This window comes from Mobula hypostoma, chromosome 12 (genome assembly GCF_963921235.1).
Source record: "Mobula hypostoma chromosome 12, sMobHyp1.1, whole genome shotgun sequence".
Classification (NCBI taxonomy): domain Eukaryota; kingdom Metazoa; phylum Chordata; class Chondrichthyes; order Myliobatiformes; family Myliobatidae; genus Mobula; species Mobula hypostoma.
The window spans coordinates 107,413,283-107,436,756 of record NC_086108.1 but is presented as its reverse complement, the minus strand read 5'-3'; positions in this window follow the sequence as shown (position 1 = coordinate 107,436,756).

The following is a 23,474-nucleotide window of genomic DNA, read 5'->3' as shown; positions in this document are numbered from 1 at the left end:
AGAGGAGAGCCAGTGGGAGAAGGGTGTGTGGGTGATGTGCAGATGGAGAAGGCAGGGGAGGAGAACACCTCATATTCCTCCAGGGGAGGTGCCAGTTGGATCAGGAGGTGAGAGAAAAGAAAAATGGGGGTAGGGGGAGGGGCAGAAGGGATGGTAGTGTAGCGGTTAGCGCAACACTTCACAACACCATCAACTCAGGTTCAATGCTCACAGCTGTCTATAAGGAGTTTGTACGTTCTCCCTGTGACAGTGTGGGTTTCCTCCGGGTGCTCCAGCGTCCTCCCACGTTCCAAAAACACACTGGCTAAGGTCAGTAAGTTGTGGGCATGCTATACTGGTGCCAGAAGTGTGGCTACAGTTATGGGCTGCTCCCAGCACGTCCTCAGACTGTGTCGGTCATTGACGCAAACGATACAGTTCACTTTGTGTTTCGATGTACAGTACGTGTGACAAAGAAAGCTGATCTTTACACAAACAAGGAGATTCTGAAAATGCTGGAAATCCAGCACAACACTCACAACAGTTCAGGCACCATCTATGGAGAGGAATAAACGATCAATATTTTGGGCTGAGTCTCTTCTTCAGAACTCATGACGGGTCTCAGTCCATAATATTGGCTGTTTCTCCAGCACTTTGTGTGCGTTGCTAAAGCAAATCTTCAATCATTATTTTTAAAGTTCAAGAGTCGGTGCTTATGCCACCAGTTTGGAGACTAGCCAATATCAGGACCTGATCGTATAGTTTGTATTTGGCCTCATCCTGGTAGAAGGGAAGGCTGTGGACAAACATTTGGTGTGACAGTGGGACATTGAATTAAAATTGCTGGCCCCCGGGAGATCCTGGCTGGCATGAGGGATGGAGCAAAGGTGTTCAATGAAGCAATATACCCCTCCATAGGTTCTACCTAATCTGCTGAGTTCCTCCAGAATTTTGTGTGTATTGCTCCCGATTTCCAGCATCTGCAGTATCTCTTATGTCCATTCAAGCATTTACTAGGTTTCAGTTTTGGTTTTAAGGAAGGAAAAGAAGGTTAGGTTTTGTTGTAAAAATGCTAATGTCTCCAATAGTACATCATGGCATTGAAGGCACCAATACTGTACTCTAACCACCAAATTAAAATGAAATTTGCTGAACTGGCTTGAAGAAACATTTCACCAGAGAAAAGCATCAGCAAGACAATGACTTGGTCTAATTCTAGAGAACGGCGTTCAAATTCCACCACAGCAACTGAAGGATTTTAAATTCAATTTATTGAGTAAATCTGGAATGAAATACAAGGGCTATTAATGGTGACCATGAATCTAAGAGAACGTGAGAAAACTCTAAATGCTTCACTATTGCCTCCTGGGAGAAGAATCTGTCATCCCTTCCCTGCTTTCCCTGTATGTGATAACTCCGCAAAGGATCAAGGATCGAGGTACAACTTTATTCATCATATATATTTACATGTATTAGGAATTTGCTGTGGTGTGTTGGCCAGGGAGTGACACGCAACAGAAAAATGACTACATTCAACAATTATAAGGAGATCTGGTATGTCACCAAGGACCTAGCAAATTTCTACAGATGTACTGCAGGGAGCATCGTAACTGGTTGCTTCACCATGGAAGGGCCACTGCACAGGATCGGAAGAAGCTGCGGAGGGTTGTAAACTCAGCCAGCTCCATCAAGGGCATAAACCTTCCCAGGATGGAGGACATCTTCAAAAAGAGGCATCCATCATTAAGGTCCTCCATTCCCCAGGACATGTCCCCTTCTCATTGTTATGTTTAGGAAGGAGGTACAGGAACCTGAAGACACACACTCAACATTTTAGATACAACTTCCTCTCCTCTGTCATCAGATGTCTGAATGAACAATGAAGCCATGAACACCACCTGACTATTTTTGTACTTTTTGAACAACTTAATTTATATACATATACCTCCAAGAACCAGAGTCTCCCACTTCAGACAGAATAGCAGAATGGGTTAAGTGGCCTCCAGCAACCCACCAGAGGGAGTTGCTTCAGTCTGAGGCGGATGTATTCTACTTCATTGAGGCAATAGCCAAAGGAGATGTCGATAGACAACTCCAGACCATTTCTACTGTAATTATCAGCTTTGCTCCTGAGAGATTCAGCATGACATGGTCATTCTGTCAGAAACATTGACACTAGTGGTCATGGTAGAACTGATGGTTCCTTGAGAAAACCTGTGACGAGAGTCCTTGACGAGGATGTTTTGGACCCACGTGCTGGAGTATCCGAGGCTGGAATTGAGACACTGTACTAGATTGAAACAAGAACTGAGTACAGTACTTAACAAGGCACTTTACCATAATCCAAGTAGTATTTATGATTGAGCACTGAGGATCTGTTCAGGTGTTCTTTAAATACTGAATTCTTGGTGCTGAAAACATGATTGCCAATTAGCAGGATAGTCCTGTACCCTTAAATGGGCTGCACCAGCTATCTATACTCCAGAGAGTTTGAGTGCCTAAACCCCGGATGCTGGCTCGGTTTGGATGTGTCTCGTAACAAGAATGAATTGAGGAGCTGTTTGAACGTAACAAAGCCAAATAACAGGAGCTGGTAAAACAGTGTCAGAGACGGGGTAGAGGGCATGATTTGAGCCTATGGGGTGGGGGGGGGGAGGTTTTGCTGGCTGTTCGCTGTGCAAAACCTATTTTCTCCTTGGCATTACGGGGTCTGCAAAGAAAGGAGCCACCAGGACCATCACAGAGGTTGCTAGCAAGCCTCCAGATCAAAAGGTGTGACCTGTGGACCTATGCTGCTGAGCCACAAGCCAAGCCCTGATCAACCCTGGCTGAGTCGCCTGGTCGAGAGTGTCTATTGCTGAAAGACCCTAAACACCTGATGACCCCAGGTTACATCACTGGTGATGCGTCCCAGAACGTCTTAGGATGATCCACAGCATCTTACTGTAATTTATAGTTTCTTAATGTATTTCATTGTACTGCTGTCGCAAAACAACAAATTTCATGACATATATCAGTGATAATAAAGTGTATTCTGAATAAATGATTATAAAATAAAGTTGAAGGATAAAGTTTATAAATTGAATAAAATAGTAATTATATTGACCCTTAAATGCCTTTTGAAAGTGGCTAACGAGGTTCCACATTGAAGAGCAATTAGAAAAAGCTTCTAAATGAGCAGATCTACAGGAAAGTAATAAACAAAATATCTTTGTTGGCCAGGGGGCACAGAATTCTCAGGATACGCCGATGTCAAACAGTGTCTTACCACTTTAAGTATCTGCAGAATACCTCGCGCATTCCTTGTACTGAATGCCATTGTTTAGCAGTCAACGGAACCCAGCACAGAGGTCCACAGTTCACTGCTAAAGGAAAGCTACAAAGAGAACATCAGCTCCATTAGTCTGTCCTCCATCAACTGCCAAATCTAGTTTACTTAACCACAGGACTGCTCCAACTCCTGAGGAGAACACAAACGTTAGCAGAGTTTGTTTTTGCTTTGGCTTTCTGTCAACTGGCCTGACAGCTTTTGATCTTTTACTCCTCTCTGTTCTCTCCATTCTTGCTTTGTGTAACACTGTCAAATCCTGGTTTAACCTTACAGTCTCCCCCTCATTGAAGTCTGCATCTCCTTTAAGGACTCATCTTTATTCACAGGAGAGATTTCCTTGACTGAAATGCACTGGTGGCATGGTGGCATTGGTGGCATGGTGGCATTGGGTGGCATTGGGTGGCATGGTGGCATGGTGGCATTGGGTGGCATTGGGTGGCATGGTGGCATGGTGGCATTGGGTGGCATTGGGTGGCATGGGACAATAGCAGTTAGCGTGATGCATGCCATCACCAGCGATCACCAGTCAGGAATCAATTCCCGCTGCTGTCTGTAAGGATCTTGTACGTTCTCTCTGTGACCGCATGGGTTTCTTCCCATGCTCCAAAGGTTAGAGTTAGTATTTGCTCTGGGCACACCGTGCTGGTGCCAGAAGCGTGGAAACACATGTGGGCTTCCCCCAGCACATCCTCGGACTATGTTGTCATTGAAGCAAAAGAGACGCATTTCTCCGTGTTTTGATGTTTCAACGTGCATGTGAAAAATAAAGCTAACCTTTAGATATTTATTTTTTAATTTAAAATTTGGAGATACAGCACAGTAACAGGCCCCTTTCGGCTCAACGAACTCACGCCACCTAATTGCACCCATATGACTAATTAACCTGTACGTCTTCGGAGTGTGGGAGGAAACCAGAGCACCTGGAGGAAAATTGTGCGGCCACAGGGAGAACGTACAAAATCATTAAAGACAGCAGCAGAATTGAACTCTGAACTCCGACGCCCTGAGCTGTAATAGCAGCGTGCTAATTGCTATGTTACCATGGAGCCCCTAACATAAGTCACTAATATATGTCATGAAATTTGTTCTGTGACGGCAGAACAATGCAATATGCAATTTTTGAAATTACTATAGATTACAATATGAAATAAAAATAAGCAAAGAAATAATGCAAAAGAGAGCAAAATCATCACGGGGAGAACGTACAAACTTTGTACAGACAGCGGTGGGAATTGCTTGTGGTTGCTGGCACTGTAGAGCAATTGCGGTAATGACTACGTGCTGTCCTTTTAGGGGTTGGTGTAGAACATAGAGCATAAAAGATAAATACAAACAGTACAATACATAGACAGGCCACTTGGTCCATGAAAGACGTGTGAGCTAACTACACTAGTAATTAAACACCAAAGTAAACTAATCACTTCTGCCCACACAATGACCATCTCTCTCCATTCTCTGTACACTCATGAATATTAAACTATTGAATGACTGTTGTATTGGCCTGGACTACAACCCCTGGCTGTGAACTCCAGGCACCTACAACTCCCTGGATAAATAAGCTTCTCCTGCACATCTCCTTTCAACTTCCTCTCCTCATTTTTTAATCTTTCAATATTTTTATCAGTTTCTACATAAAAGAATACATAGTACAGGAAAGTATATATAAAGGTTTAAAAAAACTACCAATTACATTATATCTATTCATAATAACAATCTCATTACCCTGTATATATGTAGGTTAGTCAAAGTTATATTGAAATATACTAATTTATTACAAAAAAATCTAACCCCTACCAAGACCAAAGCTGTTTATTAAGGAGGAAAAAAAAGGTAAAATACCTTCTCGTATAATAAAAATTAATAATAGCCAACGTCTAAATTTAAACAACGAATTGAGGGTTTTGAAAGTTTTGAAAATAATTCAGAAAGGGTCCCCACAATGTTTGAAAGTCTTGATGAGATTCAGAAATTGAACGACTAATCTTCTCTAAATCTAAGCATGACATAACATCGCATAACCGTTGAGCATGAGTACGACTAGACACTACTGTCCCATGGCACCAGTGCATTTCACTCAAGGAAATCTCTCCGGTGGATAAAGATGAATCCTTAAAGGAGAGGTATCTTTCTATTTAAACAAAAGCGCCCACCTAGCTATAAGAGAGCTAAAGGCCAAAATGTGTAAATCTGATGTCTTCAGCCTCCTCACTTTAAACAAATACTGGATAGTGTCACACATTTCAGCCCTAGGAAAAAGATACCAGCTGCCTTCTTTATTTATACCTCTCCTAATCTTGTAACTTTGACCAGATCCCCCTCAGCCTCTGCAGCTCCAGAGAAAACAACCCAAGTTTGTTCAACCTCTTGTTTTAGCACATACCCTTTAATCCAGGTAGTATCCTGGCAAACCTCTTCTGTACTCTCTCCAAAGCTCGATAACCTTCTTATAATGGGGCAACCAGAACTGTTTGCGATACGCCAGATGTGGCCTAACTAGAGTTTTGTGAAGCTGCAACATAACTTCCCTTGCTCAGAGCCTTGATTAATAAAGGCAATCACGCCGTATGCCTTCTTCAACACCCTGTCAATCTGTGTAGCCATTTTCAGCGAGCTGTGAACTTGAACCCCCAAGATCACCACCCTATCAATTTCAGCAGCCACCTTTACCATTCCATTTCCCTGCTTAACCAGTCTGATCTGTCTAGTCCGATGATGTGCTGGGGACAGCCCACAACTGTTGCTGTGTTTTTAATGCCAACGTAGCATGTCTACAAGTTACTAAACCTAACCTGTATGTCTTTGGAATATGGAAGTCTAACAGTCACTGAATGCGGTCCGAGTCACGTCACTCTCTGTATTGAGTTTCTACGTTCTCCCCATGACTTTGTGGGTTTCCTTCGAATCCTCCTGTTTCCTCTCAAATTCCAAAAGATGTATGGGTTGGAATTAATAAGTTGTGGGCATGCTGTGTTAGCACTGGAAACTCGCATGACACTTGCGGGCTGCTCCCGGTACAACCCTCAGACCGCAAACACAAGAGATTCTTTAGATACTGGGAATCCAGAGCAACACACACACACACACACACACACACACACACACACACACACACACACACACAAAATGCTGGAGGAACTCAGCAGGTCAGGCAGCATCTATGGAAATCAGGAATGGTCTTACACAAAAAACGTCAACCGTTTATTAATTTCCATAGGTGCTGCCTGATCTGCTGAGTTCCTCCAGCATTTTGTGTGTGTTGCCCTCAGACTGCAATGGCTGTTGATGCAAAACTGCATTTCAATGTACCCGTGACAAATAAAGCTAATCTTTATTTTATGGATGCAGAGTTCTTCCCTGGGAAGATGTTAATTTTACAATAACCATTATTAAATTTTTTTCGGCAGATTATTAACTGAACTTAAATTCAGTGTCTATGGTGAGAACTGAACTTCTGTCCCTGTACAGTTACAAGCCTGATAACTTAACCACTGAATCCAATTAAAAAAAGGCTTGTGACCCCAAAGCAAAGCGAAATCAATCAAAAATTGGAAAAAATGAATGTTTTCAGGGCGTTCCAAAGTGCTTCATAACTAATTCATTACTTTTCAAAATCGTCACAAATGCCATGTCAACAAAGTCGGCAAGCCTATCCCCACACTGCAAGATCCCACAAACAAGGAAATAGGAATCAGTTCATTTGCTACAACCAAGAGTTGTAGAGGTTTATGTTGTCTGAAGGGCACTCAAGATTATTAATCTAAACCTTCATAAATCAGAGCAGGAACATAAACTTTTAACACTATAAAACACAGGAGCAGAATTAGGCCATTCAGCCCATCAAGTCTACTCCACCATTCTGATTTATTTATTCTCTCAACACCATTCTCTTGTCTTCTCCCCATAACCTTTGACACTCTTACTAATCAAGAATCTATCAATCTCCACTTTAAATATACCCAATGACTTGGCCTTCACAGCCATCTCTGGCAATGAATTCCACAGATTCACCACACCCTGGTTAAAGAAATTACTCCTTATCTCTGTACTAAATGGATGTCTCACTCTCCTGAGGAACATCTTTCTATTCTGAGACTGTGCTCTCTGGTCCTAGACTCCCCCACTATAGGAAGCATTCTCTCCACCTGGCCTTTCGATATTTGTTTTAATGATATGTCTCAGCTTGAAACGTTGACTGTTTATTCTCATTCATAGATGCTACCTTTCCTGCTGAACTCCTCCAGCACATTGTGTGTATCGATCTATATTTCCAGCACCTGCAGTCCCTCTTGTGCCTTTCAATATTTGGTGGGTTTCGATGAGATCCCCACCTCATTATTCTAAAATCCAGTGAGTACAGGCCCAGAGCCATCAAATACTTTAAGTCACCTAAATAGGTAGCAAGTGCCTTGGATTAATGCGTTGTCCAACTGAGTCAGGTGCTAGCTAGTTTCTACAGTCTAGTACTTTCTTATATTGTAAATTCAAGTCTCTGGAGACCCGAATCCATAATTTATTGGAGCTTGTATTTTCTAGAGGAAATTGCTAATTGGACACGGGAGTGGAAAGGGCCAAGTCATTTTGGCTATATGATTAATTTTAGACTATGTTCACCTAAGCAAAGCAGAAAATGCCTCTTGCATGTGGCGGCTGTTAGCATGATTACCATCATTCTTTCCTGACATCCTTGCTTTAAGCTTAAGACACAGCTGACACAGCACATAGATTTTGTGCTGTTTGATGAAAATAAACCCAATTATATCAAACCTTGTGAAAAACTGACAGCACTCCTACGAAGCCAAAGCATGCACTCGGTAGCCGCTTTATTAGGTACATCTATACATCTGCCCTTTAATGCAAATATTTAATCAGCCAATCGTGTGCCAGCAACATAATACATTAAAGCAAGCAGAAGTTCAGTGGTTGCTCAGACCAAACATCAGAATGGGAAAGAGATATAATTTAAGTGACTTTGATCGCGGAATGATTGTGGTGCCAGACAGGGTGGTTTCAGTATCTCAGAAAACTGCTGATTTCCTAGGATTTTCATGCACAACAGTCTCAGTGAGTCCGGTGAGTGGTAGTTCTCGGGGTGACAATGGTGTGTTAGTGAGAGAGGTCAGAGGTGAATGGTCAGTCTGGTTCAAGCTGACAAGGAGGTAACTCAAATAACCACATGTTACAACAGAGGTGTGGAAACAAAAATATCTGAATACACAACACATTGAACTACGGCAGCATAAGTCATGAACATACACTCAGTGACCACTTTATTAGGTACAGGAGGTGCCTCCTTTCCCTCCCCCCCACCTTTTTATCCTGGCATCTTTCCCCTTCCACTTCAGTCCTACAGAAGTGTCTTGGTCTGAAATGTCAACTATTTGATCTTTTCCATCGATGCTGCCTGATCTGCCGAGTTCCTCCAGTGTTTTGTGTGTGTTGCCTTAAAATTATTCCCCCTTGTATTAGCTATTTCCACCCTGGGAAAAAGTCTTTGGCTGTCCACTCAATCTTTGCCTCTTATCATCTTGTACACCTCTATCAAGTCACCCCTCATCCTCCATCGCTTCAAAGAGGTGTATATATAGAGTGAATGCATGCAATCTTTCCCCCAGGGTAAGAGTTCCAAAAAACCTAGTGGACATAGGTTTGAGGTAAGAGTGAAAGGTTTTAAAAGGGACCTGAAGGGCAACATTTTCATGCAGAGGATGCTGTGTGAATGAACGAACTGCCAGAGAAAATATTAGTTTACTGTTGTCATATGAACGAAGATACACTGAAAAGCTTGTTCATTCAGATCAACTTATTACACAGTGCATTGAATTAGAACAAGGTAAAAACAATAACAGAATGTAGAATAAAGTGTAACAGCTACTGAGAAAGTGCAGTGCAGGTAAACGATAAAATGCAAGATCATAATGGGGTACATTGTGAGACCAAGAGTCCATCTTACCGTGCAAGAGATCTGTTCAAGAGTATCTGAATACAGTGGGGTAATAACTGTCCCTTGAGCCTGGAGGTACGTGCTTTCAGGCTTTTGCATCTGGAAGAGATCAGCAGATCAGGTAGCATCTATGATTGTGAATAAACAGTCATCATTTTGGGCCGAGGTACTTCATCAGGGTCTTGACCCAAAACATCAACTGTTTATTCCCAACCATAGATGCTGACTGGCCTGCTGAGCTCCTCCAGCACATTGTGTGTATTGCTCTAGATGTCCAGCAGCTGCAGGACCTCTTGTATCTTCTGTCCAGTGGGAGAGGGGAGAAGAGAGAATGTCTCAGTTCAATGCTGGTTGATTTACTGAGGCAGCGAGAAGGACAGACGGAGTCCATAGAGTGGATCTTGGTTTGTATGATGTGCTGAGCTTTGCTTACAATTCTCTGCAATTTCAAGTTCAAGTTTAATTGTCACTTAATCATACCTATGAACACAGCCAGATGAGAAGGTGTTCCTCCGGGGCCAAGGTGCAAAAGCCATTATGCACAGTCACAGAGGGCACAAGGCACATAAAGCACATCTAATAATGATAGCAGAAAAATATGCAGTCACAAAAAAATATAGCCCAGGTCCCTGAGTGTCATGGCCTGTAGATTTTTGGTGGATGGGATGCAAGAACTAAGACACAGCAGTTCAAACATTCACAGACCAGTTGCCTTACATGGAAAATAACACCATTTAAAAGATTGTTGGAGGAGAACATAGATAGGAAAGGCTTGAAGGATATAGGCCAAATATGGGGAAATGGGACAGACTTAGGTGTTCATCTTGGCCCTTCACTCTATATGCATCGTGAGGCGATGGGATCTCAACACAGACGCCTTCTGCATACATCACTGATCTCAGTCTCCCAACTGGAAAATTACCCATTTATCCCTGTTCTGTGTTTTCTTACCATTAATCCACCCTCAGCCAGACCAGGAAATTACCTTAAGTACTCTGCACTCTAATTTTCTTTAACTTCCTGTATGGCACATTATTAAAGGATTCTGAAAGTTCAGTGAAATCTTATCACTTGTTCTCCCTTATCTATCTTGTTATTTCCACAAGATCTGTCAAGCAAGATTTCCCTTTTGATAAATTTAACTTGACTGCCTAATCTTAATTTAATTTTTCAAAGCCCCGTTAACACTTATGTAATTATATATATAAAAGCCTGTTCAAGTTCAAGTTTATTGTCATTCAAATAAATACACGTATTTAGCTAAACAAAACATTAGAAACGCACCCAAAATGCAGGAGGAACTCAGCAGGTCAGGCAACATCTGTGGAAAAGGGTAAACAGTCAATATTTTGTGCTAAGACTTTTCTTCAGGATAAAACAGTATTCCTCTGGTTAAATTGCAAAAAACAGTACATATGGTCACGATATAGTTAAGATCCAGCACATACAGTCACAAAATAGTATTAGTACAAGTCCCTGAGTGGCCTGGCCTGGCCTGAAGACTGACAGGTTAGCATAAAGCGCGAAATGCACGCTTATGTAAGACCGTAAAATGTTACTGACACTTTTATAATAAAACAAGCAGCCGTATGAATATGTAAAACAGCAGCAATAAAAGATGAGAAGTGACCAGTGCAGGATGAGAGTGTGTCTGTGAGTCGGGGAGTGGGGAGGTCGGTGGCCAGGCATTCAGACAGGGTACATACGTGCTGGGTGATGTTCCACTACTACGTCAGGCTAACGAGTGGATGGCTCTCACTCTTCTACCACACCTTCTGTCTGATATAGTGGGCTTACATTTACTACCTTTCAAACTCTTGAAGCTGTTCAATAATCATCGGAATTTTGGAAGATGACAGCCAGTGCATCTACAACCTCCTTCAAAATCAATTTGGGGTATTATACTTTATACTTTATTGTCGCCAAATGATTGATACTAGAACGTACAATCATCACAGTGATATTTAATTCTGCACTTCCTGCTCCCTTGATTATTTGGAGTATTGTGAACAGTTTTGGGCCCTATATCTAAGAAAGGATGTGTTGCCATTGGAAGCTTTATATGTTATTGGTCAGGCCACATCTGGATTATTTGGAGCAGTTTTTGGGACCAAGGAAGGCTTTAAGGAGGAAGTTCACTAGAATAATTCCAGGAATGAAAGAATTAACATATAAGAAGCCTTTGATGGCTCCACATCTGTGCTTGCTGGAGTTTATAAGTATGGAGGGGGAGGGGATCTCACTGAAACTTATCGAATATTGAAAGGCCTAGATAGGGTGGATGTGGAGAGAATGTTTCCTACAGTGGAGGAGTCCAGGACCAGAGGGAACAACCTCAGAATATAAGGATGCCCTTTAGAATAGAGTTGAGGAGGAATTTCCTTAGTAGTGAATCTGTGGAATTCCTTGCCACGTATGGCTGTGGAGGCCAAGTCATTGAGTATATTTAGAAAAGAGGTTGTTAGGTTCTTGATTAATAAGAACATCAAAAGTTATGTGGAGAAGGCAGGAGAATGGGTTGAGAGGGATAGTAAATTAGGCATGGTGGAATGGCAGAGCAAACTTGATGGGTCAAATGGCCTAGCTCTGCTCCTGTGTCTAACGGTTTCATAGATTTCTAGGATTCAGTCATCGGGTCTTGGATTCAGTCATTGGGTCTAGGATTCAGTCATTTGGTCTTGGATTCAGTCATTGGGTCTAGGATTCAGTCATTTGGTCTTGGATTCAGTCATCGGGTCTTGGGGGATTGACTGCCTCTCAGTCCCATTCTATTCCCTGATAGTTCACATGTCAAGGCATATAAGACTTTGAACAGTGTGGGTAAATAGGATGAGTGTTGATAGATTCAAAGAGTAATGTGGTCATGGTGGGATGAATAGCCTGTTTCTGTGCTGATAAGGTAGTAAATCAGATTAGACATTGGCTTCGCGGAAGAAACCAGACAGTGGTAGTAAGTGACTCTCTGACAGAAGGCCTATGACTAATGGTGTTCCACAGGGATCGGTGCTGGCTCTGTTTTTGTTTGTCATGTCACCTCTGTTAGACAATAGATAGTGCAGTGAGAGTGGCTCCAGGGGCTGGGTTGTGTTCTGTGTGTGAGATGTGGGAGTTCTGGGAGGCTGCCGCCGTCCTGGATTAACACCATCAGCACCAGGTGCACCAAGCTGCGGCTGCTAACAGAATGCGTTAAGGACCTGGAGGTGCAGCTTGATGACTTTCAGCTCATACGGGGGGCTGGGGAGGTGATAAATAGGAGCTACTGTAAGGTAGTCACCCCTAAGGTGCAGGAGGCAGGTAAATGGGCGATGGTCAGGAGATGTAAAGGAAATGGGCAACCAGTGCAGAGGCCCCCTGTGGCCTTTCCCTTCAATAGTAAGTACACCACTATGGATAATATTGTGGGGTGTGGTCAGCTTACCAGGGGGATGCTGCAGTGGCTGGATCTCTGGCACTGAGTCAGGTGCAGTGGCTTAGAAGGGAAGTGGGGAGCAGAGGTCCGCAGTAGTGATAGGGGATTCCAGAGGCAGAAGAGTAGACATGAGATTCTGTGGACGTGATAGAGACAGCCAGATGTTAAGGACACTGGCAGGGATGATGGCACAGCAGCAATGGCGGGGTTTCTGGGAACAATTTGGAAGGAGCAGAATGGATACATCCCAAAGATGAAGAAGTATTCTAAAGTTAGGATGACACAACTGTGGCTGACAAGTGAAGTTAAAGCCAACATAAAATCAAAAAAGAGGACATATGATAAAGCAAACAATAGCGGAAGTTAGAGGATTGCGAAGCCTTTAGAAACCAACAGAAGGCAATGAAAAGCCCACAGGGAGTGAAAAAATGAAATATGAAGGTAAGCTAGCTAGTAATAACAAAGAGCATGCCAAACGTCTTTTCAGACAAATGAAGAGTAAAAGTGATGCCGGAGTAGATATCAGACCACTGAAAGATGATGCAGTAGATGTATTAATGGAGGACAAGGAAATGGGAAAAAAAACTGAATAAGTATTTTGCATCAGTTTTCACTGTGGAAGGCACTATCAGTATGCTGGATGTTTGAGAGTGTGAGGGGGCAGAATTAAGTGCAGTTGATATTACTCGGGAGAAGGTGCTTGGGAAGCTGGAAGGTCTGAAGGTAGATAAGTCAACTGGACCAGGGTTCTGAAAGAGGTAGCTGAAGAGATTGTGGAGTCATTATTAGTGACCTTTCAAGAATCACCAGATTCTGGCCTGTTTCCAAAGGAATGGAAAATTGTAAATGTCACTCCACTTTTCGAGAAGGGAGAGAGGCAGAAGAAAGGAAATTATAAGCCAGTTAGCATGACCTGAGTGATTGGAAAGATGTTGAAGTCGATTGTTGAGGATGTTGTTTCGGGGTACTTGATAAAATAGGCTGAAGTCTGCATGGTTTCCTCAAGGGAAAATCTTGCCTGACAAATCTGTTGGAAATCTTTGAAGAAATAACAAACAGGCCAGACAAAGGTGAATCGATTGATGTTGTGTACTTGGATTTTCAGAAGGTCTTTAACAAGGCGCCGCTCTTGAGGCTCCTTAACAAGTTAAGAGCCCATGGTATTACAGGAAAGATTGTTGTTTTTCGTCCATTGTCGATGTCGATGAGGTCCTCGACACCTTTATGATGGTGTCGAGACTAGCGCGTCATTTGGATTTAAGTGAGGGAGAGTTGCACAGCATCAGCCTCACTCTCTCTTCCCAATTCCCATCTGGATCCAGTGGCAAGACAGAGTCGAGACGGCTGGAGATGGGACTAGGTGCAGTGGATGACCAGGTTGTCTTCTGTGTCTTGTCCTGTTCTACACATTCCATGACCCTTGCGAGACCGCCTTCTTGACGGTTGGACCTTCCATTGATCTCGTCTGCTCAATCCGCCGGAGTCTGTCTTCACATGCTGGGATAGACAACTCCCTATCTCACTGAGGTTTTGAGACCCGTCGGCTACCCTCACCTGGTTTAGCCGGCTTGTCGAAGCCGTTGCCCGGGGTGTGGCCGCTGTCGCATGCAAACAGCTACGGGGAGCCACAGGTGAGAGCTGAGTACCAGGTGGGGACCAAAGGTGGACTAACCGCCTTGAAAAGGACATGACATGTTACCCCACCAGAGGCGCTACCCCTCCCTGACACCCCATACACCCCAGGAAAGATACTAGCATGGACAAAGCATTGGCTGATTTTCAGGAGGCAAAGACTGAGTATAAAAGGAGCTTTTAAAAATGTAAACACGAGGAATTCTGCAGATGCTGGAAATTCAAGCAACACACATCAAAGTTGCTGGTGAACACAGCAGGCCAGGCAGCATCTCTAGGAAGAGGTACAGTCGACGTTTCAGGCCGAGACCCTTCGTCAGGACTAACTGAAGGAAGAGCTGGAAAGAGATTTGAAAGTGGGAGGGGGAGGGGAGATCCAAAATGATAGGAGAAGACAGGAGGGGGAGGGATGGAGCCAAGAGCTGGACAGGTGATTGGCAAAAGGGATATGAGAGGATCATGGGACAGGAGGCCCAGGGAGAAGGAAAAGGGGGAGTGGGGGAAAAACCCAGAGGATAGGCAAGGGGTATAGTCAGAGGAACAGAGGGAGAAAAAGGAGAGAGAGAGAAAGAATGTGTGTATATAAATAAATCCCGTCTTCATGCACATCTGCTCTCACTCCATCCTCTCGTCTTCACGCACATCTGCTCTCACTCCACCCTTCCGTCACCCCACTAGGAATAGGGTTCCCCTGGTCCTCACCTACCATCCTATCAGCCTCCGGGTCCAACATATTATTCTCCGTAACTTCCGCCACTTCCAACAGGATCCCACCACTAAGCACATCTTTCCCTCCCCCCCCGCTCTGCTTTCCACAGGGATCGCTCCCTACGCGACTCACTTGTCCATTCGTGCCCCCCATCCTTCCCCACTGATCTCCCTCCTGGCACTTATCCGTGTAAGCGGAACACGTGCTACACATGCCCTTACACTTCCTCCCTTACCACCATTCAGGGCCCCAGACATTCCTTCTAGGTGAGGCGACACTTCACCTGTGAGTTGGCTGGTGTGATGTATTGCGTCCAGTGCTCCCGATGTGGCCTTCTATATATTAGCAAGACCTGATGCAGACTGGGAGATCGTTTTGCTGAACACCTATGCTCTGTCTGCCAGAGAAAACAGGATCTCCCAGTGGCCACACATTTTAATTCCACATCCCATTCCCATTCTGACATGTCTATCCACGGCCTCCTCTACTGTAAAGATGAAGCCACACTCAGGTTGGAGGAGCAACACCTTATATTCCGTCTGGGTAGCCTCCAACCTGATGGCATGAACATCGATTTCTCTAACTTCCGCTAATGCCCCACCTCCCCCTCGTACCCCATCTGTTACTTATTTTTATACACACATTCTTTCTCTCACTCTCCTTTTTCTCCCTCTGTCCCTCTGACTATACCCCTTGCCCATCCTCTGGGTTTCCCCCCTCCCCCTTTTCCTTCTCCCTGGACCTCCTGTCCCATGATCCTCTCATATCCCTTTTGCCAATCACCTGTCCAGCTCTTGGCTCCGTCCCTCCCCCTCCTGTCTTCTCCTATCATTTTGAATCTCTCCCTCCTCCTCCCACTTTCAAATCTCTTACTAGCTCTTCCTTCAATTAGTCTTGACGAAGGGTCTCAGCCCAAAACGTCGACTGTACCTCTTCCTAGAGATGCTGCCTGGCCTGCTGCGTTCACCAGCAACTTTGATGTGTGTTGCATAAAAGGAGCTTTCTCTGGCTGGCATCCAATGATTAGTGGTGATCCACAGGGGCCTGTGTTGGGATGGCTTATCTTTAGATTATTTGTCAATGACTTGGATGACAGAATTGATGAATTTGTGGCCAAGTTTGCAGATGAAACAAATATAGGTGGAGGTGCAGGTAATGTTACAGAAGCAGGGAGGCCACAGAAGGACTTAGACGAATTAGGAGAATGAGCAAAGAAGTGGCAGATGGAGTACAGTGTTGGGAAGTGCATGGTAGAAGAAATAAAGGCATGGATTATTTTCTATGTGGAGAGAAAATTAAAATATCCAAGTTGCAAAGGGACTTGGGAATCCTTTTGCAGGATCCCCTAAAGCCGGTGTTCCCAGCCTTTTATTAAGCCATGGAGCCTTACCTTTAACTGAGGAGTCCGTGGACCCCAGGTTGGGAAACTTTGCCTGAAGTTTAATTAGCAGATTGAGGGCCCATATATAAGACAGGATGTGCTGACATTGAAGGGAGTTCAGAGGAGGTTCACAAGAATGATTCTGGGAACGAAAGGGTTAGCGTATGAAGCCTGGTTGGTGGCTCTGGGCCTGTTGCTCAATGGAAATCAAAAGAATGAGATGGGATCTCATTGAAACCTATCAATTGTTGAAAGGCCTTGATAGAGAAGAAGGTGATACCAATGGTGGGGAAGTCTAGGATCAGAGGGTACAGCCTTAGAATTGAGGGATAACCATTTAGAATAGAGATGAAGGGGAATTTCTTTAGGCAGAGGGTGGTGAATCTGTGGAATTCATTGCCACAGACAGCTTTGAAGGCCAAATCATTTGGGTATATTTAAGGTAGAGGTTGACAGATTCTTAATTAGACAGGGCATGAAGGATTATGAGGAGAAGACAGGAGATTGGGGCTGAGAAGGAAATGGATCAGCGATGATGAAATAGCAGAGCAGACTCGATAACCAAATGGCCTAGTTCTGCTCCTATGGCTGACTTACTCGTATATCAACAATCTGGAAGAGAATGTGGTAAACTGGACCAGCAAATTTGTGGATGTCACCAAGTTTGGGGGCTCTAGTGGAAAGTGAGAAAGACCTCCAAGACTTGCAGTGAGATGTGGACCAGCTGGAAAAATGGGCTGGGGAATGGCAGATGGAATTTAATGCTCATGATTGTGAGATATTGCACTTTGGGAGGACCAACCAGAATAGATCACAGTGAGTGGTAAGGCACTGATGAGTGTGGTAGAACCCAGGGATCTGAGAATACAGGTCCAAAATTCCTTGAAAGTGGTGTCACAGGTACATAGGGTCATAAAGAAAGCTTTTGGCACATTGGCCTTCACAAATCAGAGTATTGAGTACAGGTGTTGGGATGCTATGTTGAAGTTATTTAAGATGTTGGTGAGGTTACCTCAGGAAGTGTGTTCATAAGATTGAAAGAGTGTAGAGAAAATTTACAACCATGTTGCCTAGACATGAGGGCCTGCATTCTAAGGAAAGGTTGAAAATGATATGTCTTTGTTCCCTAGAACATAGAAGATTGAGCAGAATTTTGGTTGAGGTATACAAGTAGGCTTTTTCCTCTGAGGTTGGGTGAAAGTGCAACTGGAGGTCATTGGTTAAGGGTGAAAGGTGAAATGCTTAAGCAGAAAATGAGGGGTAACTTCTTCACTCAGAGGGTGATGAGAGTGTGGAATAAGCTGCCAGTGCAAGTTCAATTTCAACATTTAAGAGAAATTAAAGGGAGGAGAAGATGGCGACGCGCCTGCGTATGTGCAGCCCTCTGGTGAAAAATGATATCGTATCTGTTAAATGGGGACCGTGGACAATTCTGATTTGATGGAGAATAGATGTGAAAGCACAGAGGAACATCTGGAGAAATTTCTGAAATGCCCGTTCGCTGCTGTCGTTACTGTGTAGTTGGGAATCTTTCGGAGGGTAGGCCTCAAAATCCCCAGCCTTGCCTGCTGTTGGGGACAGAGAAGGAGGTCGAATCGTTCGGACAGAGATGACGCTCAGTACTCGGTGTCGGAGAGCTGATCAGAGCTCGAAGTTTTTGGATGACTCAGAGTTGGATTGTGGTCAGCATGGCAGGGAGAGTTTTTCTTCCTTCTCCCGTCTGTGTGAGATGTGGGACATTTGAGAAATTTTGAACTTTACTGTGCTCAGGGACTTCTTCATCAAGTTATGGTATTGCTGCACTGTTGTAACTATATGTTACAATTATGTGGTTTTGTCAGTTTTTTCAGTCTTGGTCTGTCTTGTGTTTTGTGATATCACACCGGAGGAAATAATGTATCATTTCTTAATGCATGCATTACTAAATGACAATAAAAGAGGACTACATGTCTTCATAATCTAATCTAATCTAAATTTGGATAAGTACATGGATAGGTACAGGTATGGAGGGACACAAATAAAAGTTGCTGGTGAACGCAGCAGGCCAGGCAGCATCTCTAGGAAGAGGTGCAGTCGACGTTTCAGGCTGAGACCCTTCGCCAGGACTAACTGAAGGAAGAGTGAGTAAGGGATTTGAAAGTTGGAGGGGGAGGGGGAGATCCAAAATGATAGGAGGAGACAGGAGGGGGAGGGATGGAGCCAAGAGCTGGGCAGGTGATCGGCAAAAGGGATACGAGAGGATCATGGGACAGGAGGTCCGGGAAGAAAGACAAGGAGGGTGGAGGGGGGGACCCAGAGGATGGGCAAGGGGTATATTCAGAGGGACAGAGGGAGAAAAAGGAAAGTGAGAGAAAGAATGTGTGTATAAAAATAAGTAACAGATGGGGTACGAGGGGGAGGTGGGGCATTAGCGGAATTTAGAGAAGTCGATGTTCATGCCATCAGGTTGGAGGCTACCCAGGTGGAATATAAGGTGTTGTTCCTCCAACCTGAGTGTGGCTTCATCTTTACAGTACAGGAGGCTGTGGATAGACATGTCAGAATGGGAATGGGTATGGAGGGCTATGTTTTGTGTGCAGGTTGATGGGACTAGGCAGATAAGTGGTTCAGCACAAAGTTGATGGGCCGAAGGGGCTGTTTCGTTATTGTCGTGCTCTATGACATATAATTACCTTGTTGTGCAGTGGAGTTTCCTCAGGAAAGTGTTCTATGATTCTATGACTCATAGTGGGAATGCTCAAAGAACTCATATGTGGCATCTTTTTTATACTAAGTGTGGTAAGTAGCATACCTACCACTCCTGTGAGGTAAACCGTGTTCTCCCCTCTCCTATCTTCTCTATACTCCAGTGACTGCACCTCTAATGATCCCTCTGTAAACCTGGTAAAGTTTGTGGACGACTCCGCTGGCATCACTGGAGGGTGACGGATCCAAGCACCACCAGGAAGTAAACAAACGGATGTCCAGGTGCAACCACAATAACTTGGAGCTGATTGCCGGCAAAACCACGGAGATGCATATCATCTTCAGGAGAAATGTCTCTCACCTCCCCACTCTCATCATCAACAACTCCACAGTTAGCACCATTTCAACATTCAGGTTATTGGGCATCATTGTTTCATAGGACTTAATGTGGGAGAATCATAATTCTTCATATCAAAAGGCCAGTCAGAAGATATAATTCCGGTGGCATTTGGTAAAATTCTATCTTCCCCAGAACGTGCTGGTGCAATTCAACACTGCCATCATCAAGAGCACCGTCACATCAGCCATTACTCTCTGGTTTGATGCAATATTCTCTCACATTATACAAAAAACTACAACAGACTGTCAGATCAGCAGAAAAGGTGACTGGCTGCAGTCTAGTGTCCCTGCAGAACTTGTATGTGTCCAGGATAAAGAAGCGGGCAGGAAAGATCATTGCAGACAATTCCCACCCAGCAAACGGCCTTTTTCAAAAGCTACCTTCTGAAAGGCACTATCAGGCTATTAATACCAAAACTTCACGCTATCTTAAAAGTTTCTTTCCCCAGGCAGTTAATCTGATAAACCATTCTAGTTACCACATACCCCATCTCTCTATTATCTCAGTCACTGTACTGTAACCGCTTTATCCTCTTTTTATAATGCTGTTTACATAGTAAATACATGATGGTATTTATGTATATGTTTGTACTTTAAACTCTATCTTCCAGATAATTATTTATTCTTATTATTGTTGAATGTTGTTGTTTTTGTTGCAAGTCACACTAAAACACCACAGCAAATTCCTAGTTAACATGTAATGTATATGCTGAATGAAGTTGATCCTTGATTCATGATAAAGGTAATACTTTGTGAGCACTGTAATCTATGGTATAATCACAAACTATCGAACACTACAGGGTAGGGCAGGCCCTTTGGCCCACAATCCTGTGCTGAACTAATTAACAATCAAATGCCCAACTAAACTAATCATCTCTGCCTCCACAAAGTCCATACCCTTCCATTTCCCGCACATCCATGTGCTTATCTAAGAACATCTTAAAGACTCCTGTCATATTTGGCTCCATCACCCACCCCAGGCATCGCATTCCAGGCACCCACCACTCTCTATGCAAAAAAACTTTGGATGCACATCTCCTTTGAACTTATCCCCTCTCAAGATAAACACATATCATCTAGTATGAAGCATTTTGACCCTGGGGAAAAGATTCCTTCTGTTTATTCTATCTGTGCTTTCTGATATTAGACATTTCAACCCTGGGGAAAAACGATACCAGCTGTCTAATCTATTTGCACTGTGGCCACTTTATTAGGTACACCTGTACACCTGCTTGTTAGTGCAGATATCTGATCAGGCAATCATGTGGAGCAGCACGGTGGATAAAAATATGCTGACGTGGTCAAAAGATTCAGTTGCTGTTCGGACCAAACATGAGAATGGGGAAGAAATATGATCGAAGAGACTTTGACTGTGGAATGATTGTTGGTGCCAAATGAGGTGATTTGAAGACCATGAACATACACTGGGTGGACTGAGCTCTGTACAACCTATTCTATAGCCTTTTCTATTCCTAGGCACTGATGCAATTGTGTGTTATTCAGGAAGAGGGTATTAATTGCAGAGAGTTGTGAATGTAGCATCATCTATTACAAAGACTAGCCTCCCCTCCTTTGACTCTATCTACACTCCAAAAGCTTTGGGAATACAGCCAAAGTAATCAAAGACTCCTCTGAACTCAGCTATTTTCTCTCCTCACCCCCTCCCATCGAGTTGAAGTTGCAACAGCTTGATAACATGGACCGCCAGGCTCAAGGACAGCTTCTATCCTGTTGTTAGATGACTTGAACAGATCTCTTATACAATCAATCAAATCACAATCTCTCAATCTATCTCGTCATGGTCCTTGCATTTTATTCTACCTGCAATGCTCCTTCCCAGTAACTGTAACAATATATTCTGCAGTCTTTCATTTTCCTTTTGTAGCACCTTGATGTCTGAAATGATCCGTCTGGATAACATGCAAACAAACCTTTTCACTGCATCTTGATACATGTGACAACAACAAACTAATTACTGATGCCAAATATTGGCAGATAGACACCTGTTATTCCAGTCACTTTAAATATCACTCATAGGACTGATGCATTTTATTTATTTAGAGATACAGCACAGTAGCAGTCCCAATGAACCTGTGCTGGCCTATTACAAACATACGACTAATTAACCTACTAACCCATACGTCTTTGGACTGTGGGAGCAAATTGGAGCACCCGGAGGAAACCCACATGGTCACGGGGAAGAATGTACAAGCTCCTTACAGATCACAGTAGAAATTGAACCCCGTTGCTGGTGCTGTAATAACATCATTGTAACTAATTGGCCTAAGTAGTAGACAATGCTGAGATTTGAACTTGGGATCTCCCGTTTATTGGAGGGACAGTTTAATCAACTAAGCCACAGTGCCTGCTCTGCCCCAAAGTATGCTAACAAGGAAGAGGACTAGAATTGGAAATGGTTTATTATTGTCATATGTACTGAGGTACAGTGAAATACAGTTTGTCTTGTATAGTGCTCATACAGATCAAATCATTACACTGTGTAGTGAGGCAGAACACAGTAAAACAGGAAAGGAATGCAGAAATAAAATGTAAGAACTGCAGAGAAAATGTAGTGCAGGTAAACAATAAGGTGCAAGATCACAATGAGGTAGATTGAGAGGCCAATAATATCTTACTGTATAGGGAGCCATTTAATAGTCTTATAACATTGGTGTAGAAGATGTCCTTGAGTTTGATGGTGTGTGCTTTCAGGCTCTCAGAGAGAAAGGAGGGAGTGAAGAGGTCAGGTCTGCTTTTACCTGGAGCAGACGGGCAGAAGAGGGGACGTAATTGAGGTATATAAAATGCTGAGTGATACAGGTACAGCCCAGTTTTTATTTCCATTATGGTTTGATGTTTGGAGAGCGAGACTTGTGAACACAGCCTAATCCGACATGAAGACCTCCCTTCTCTCTATTGACTGTATAAATAACAATCTAATAATTGGCGATTAGGAGGATTTTGGTGTGTTAGCTCATGATATGCAAGTAGGCTCTTTCCGTTGAGGTTGGGTGGGACTACAACTGGAGGTCAAGGGTTACGGATGAAAAGTGAAAAGTTTAAGTGGGACATGAGGGTTGTGAGAGTGCAGAACGAGCTGCCAGTGCACGTGCTATACTTTTCTATGACTCTGTAATTCTGTCTACATTTCCAACAGCTTTGGGAAAACAGCCAAAATAATAAAAGACTCCACGTAACCATCTAAGAGTAATGCTGTCTTTGGAAATCCTATACTGTATCAGAATTAAATAAAACTAATGGATATAGGTTTCAGGTAAGGGGGAAGAAATTTAGAGAGAATCTGAAGGGACATTTCTTACCCAGAGAGGGGTGAGTAACTGGAAAGCACTGGGAGCAGTTTTCACAGCGAACCAACTCAGCTATTGGTCAGCTGACAACACGTACCAGTGTGACGTTCACTGATTTGTTGTTGCTATCAACGACCTGAATGGCCTTCAGAAACCACTTACGTAGTTGTGCTTTCGGAGGTACTGTTGAGTTTTGAGATTTTAGCAGTTGTGGGGGTTTCACTGAATAAGTGTTTATCTTATGTCCTGCCTTTGTTCTGTCTCCTGGCTTCAGGTCTCATCAGTAGTATTAGGCAGGTGAACACATCAGCGGTAGGAGCAGCGCCACTGAGAGCATTGGCGGAGTAGTCCAGAAGAGTCCGTAAAAATATTCTATCCCCCATTCTGCTTCACTTCACCTGTCCATCACCTCACTCTGGTGTCCCTCCTTCTTCTCTTGGCCAAGTTCTCTCACCTATCAGATTCTTTCTTCATCAACCCTATATGTCTTCCAACTATACCCTCCCAACTTCTTATGACATCACACCTCCCCCACCCACCCACTTTCTCCTCCAGCTGGTCTCACTTATCACCTGCCAACTTGAACTCCTGACCATTTCTCTCCGCCATATTCTTATTCTGGCTTCTGACCCCTTCCTTGAAATCTTGAGGAACACGCACAAAATGCTGGAGGACCTCAGCAGATCAGGCAGCATCTCAG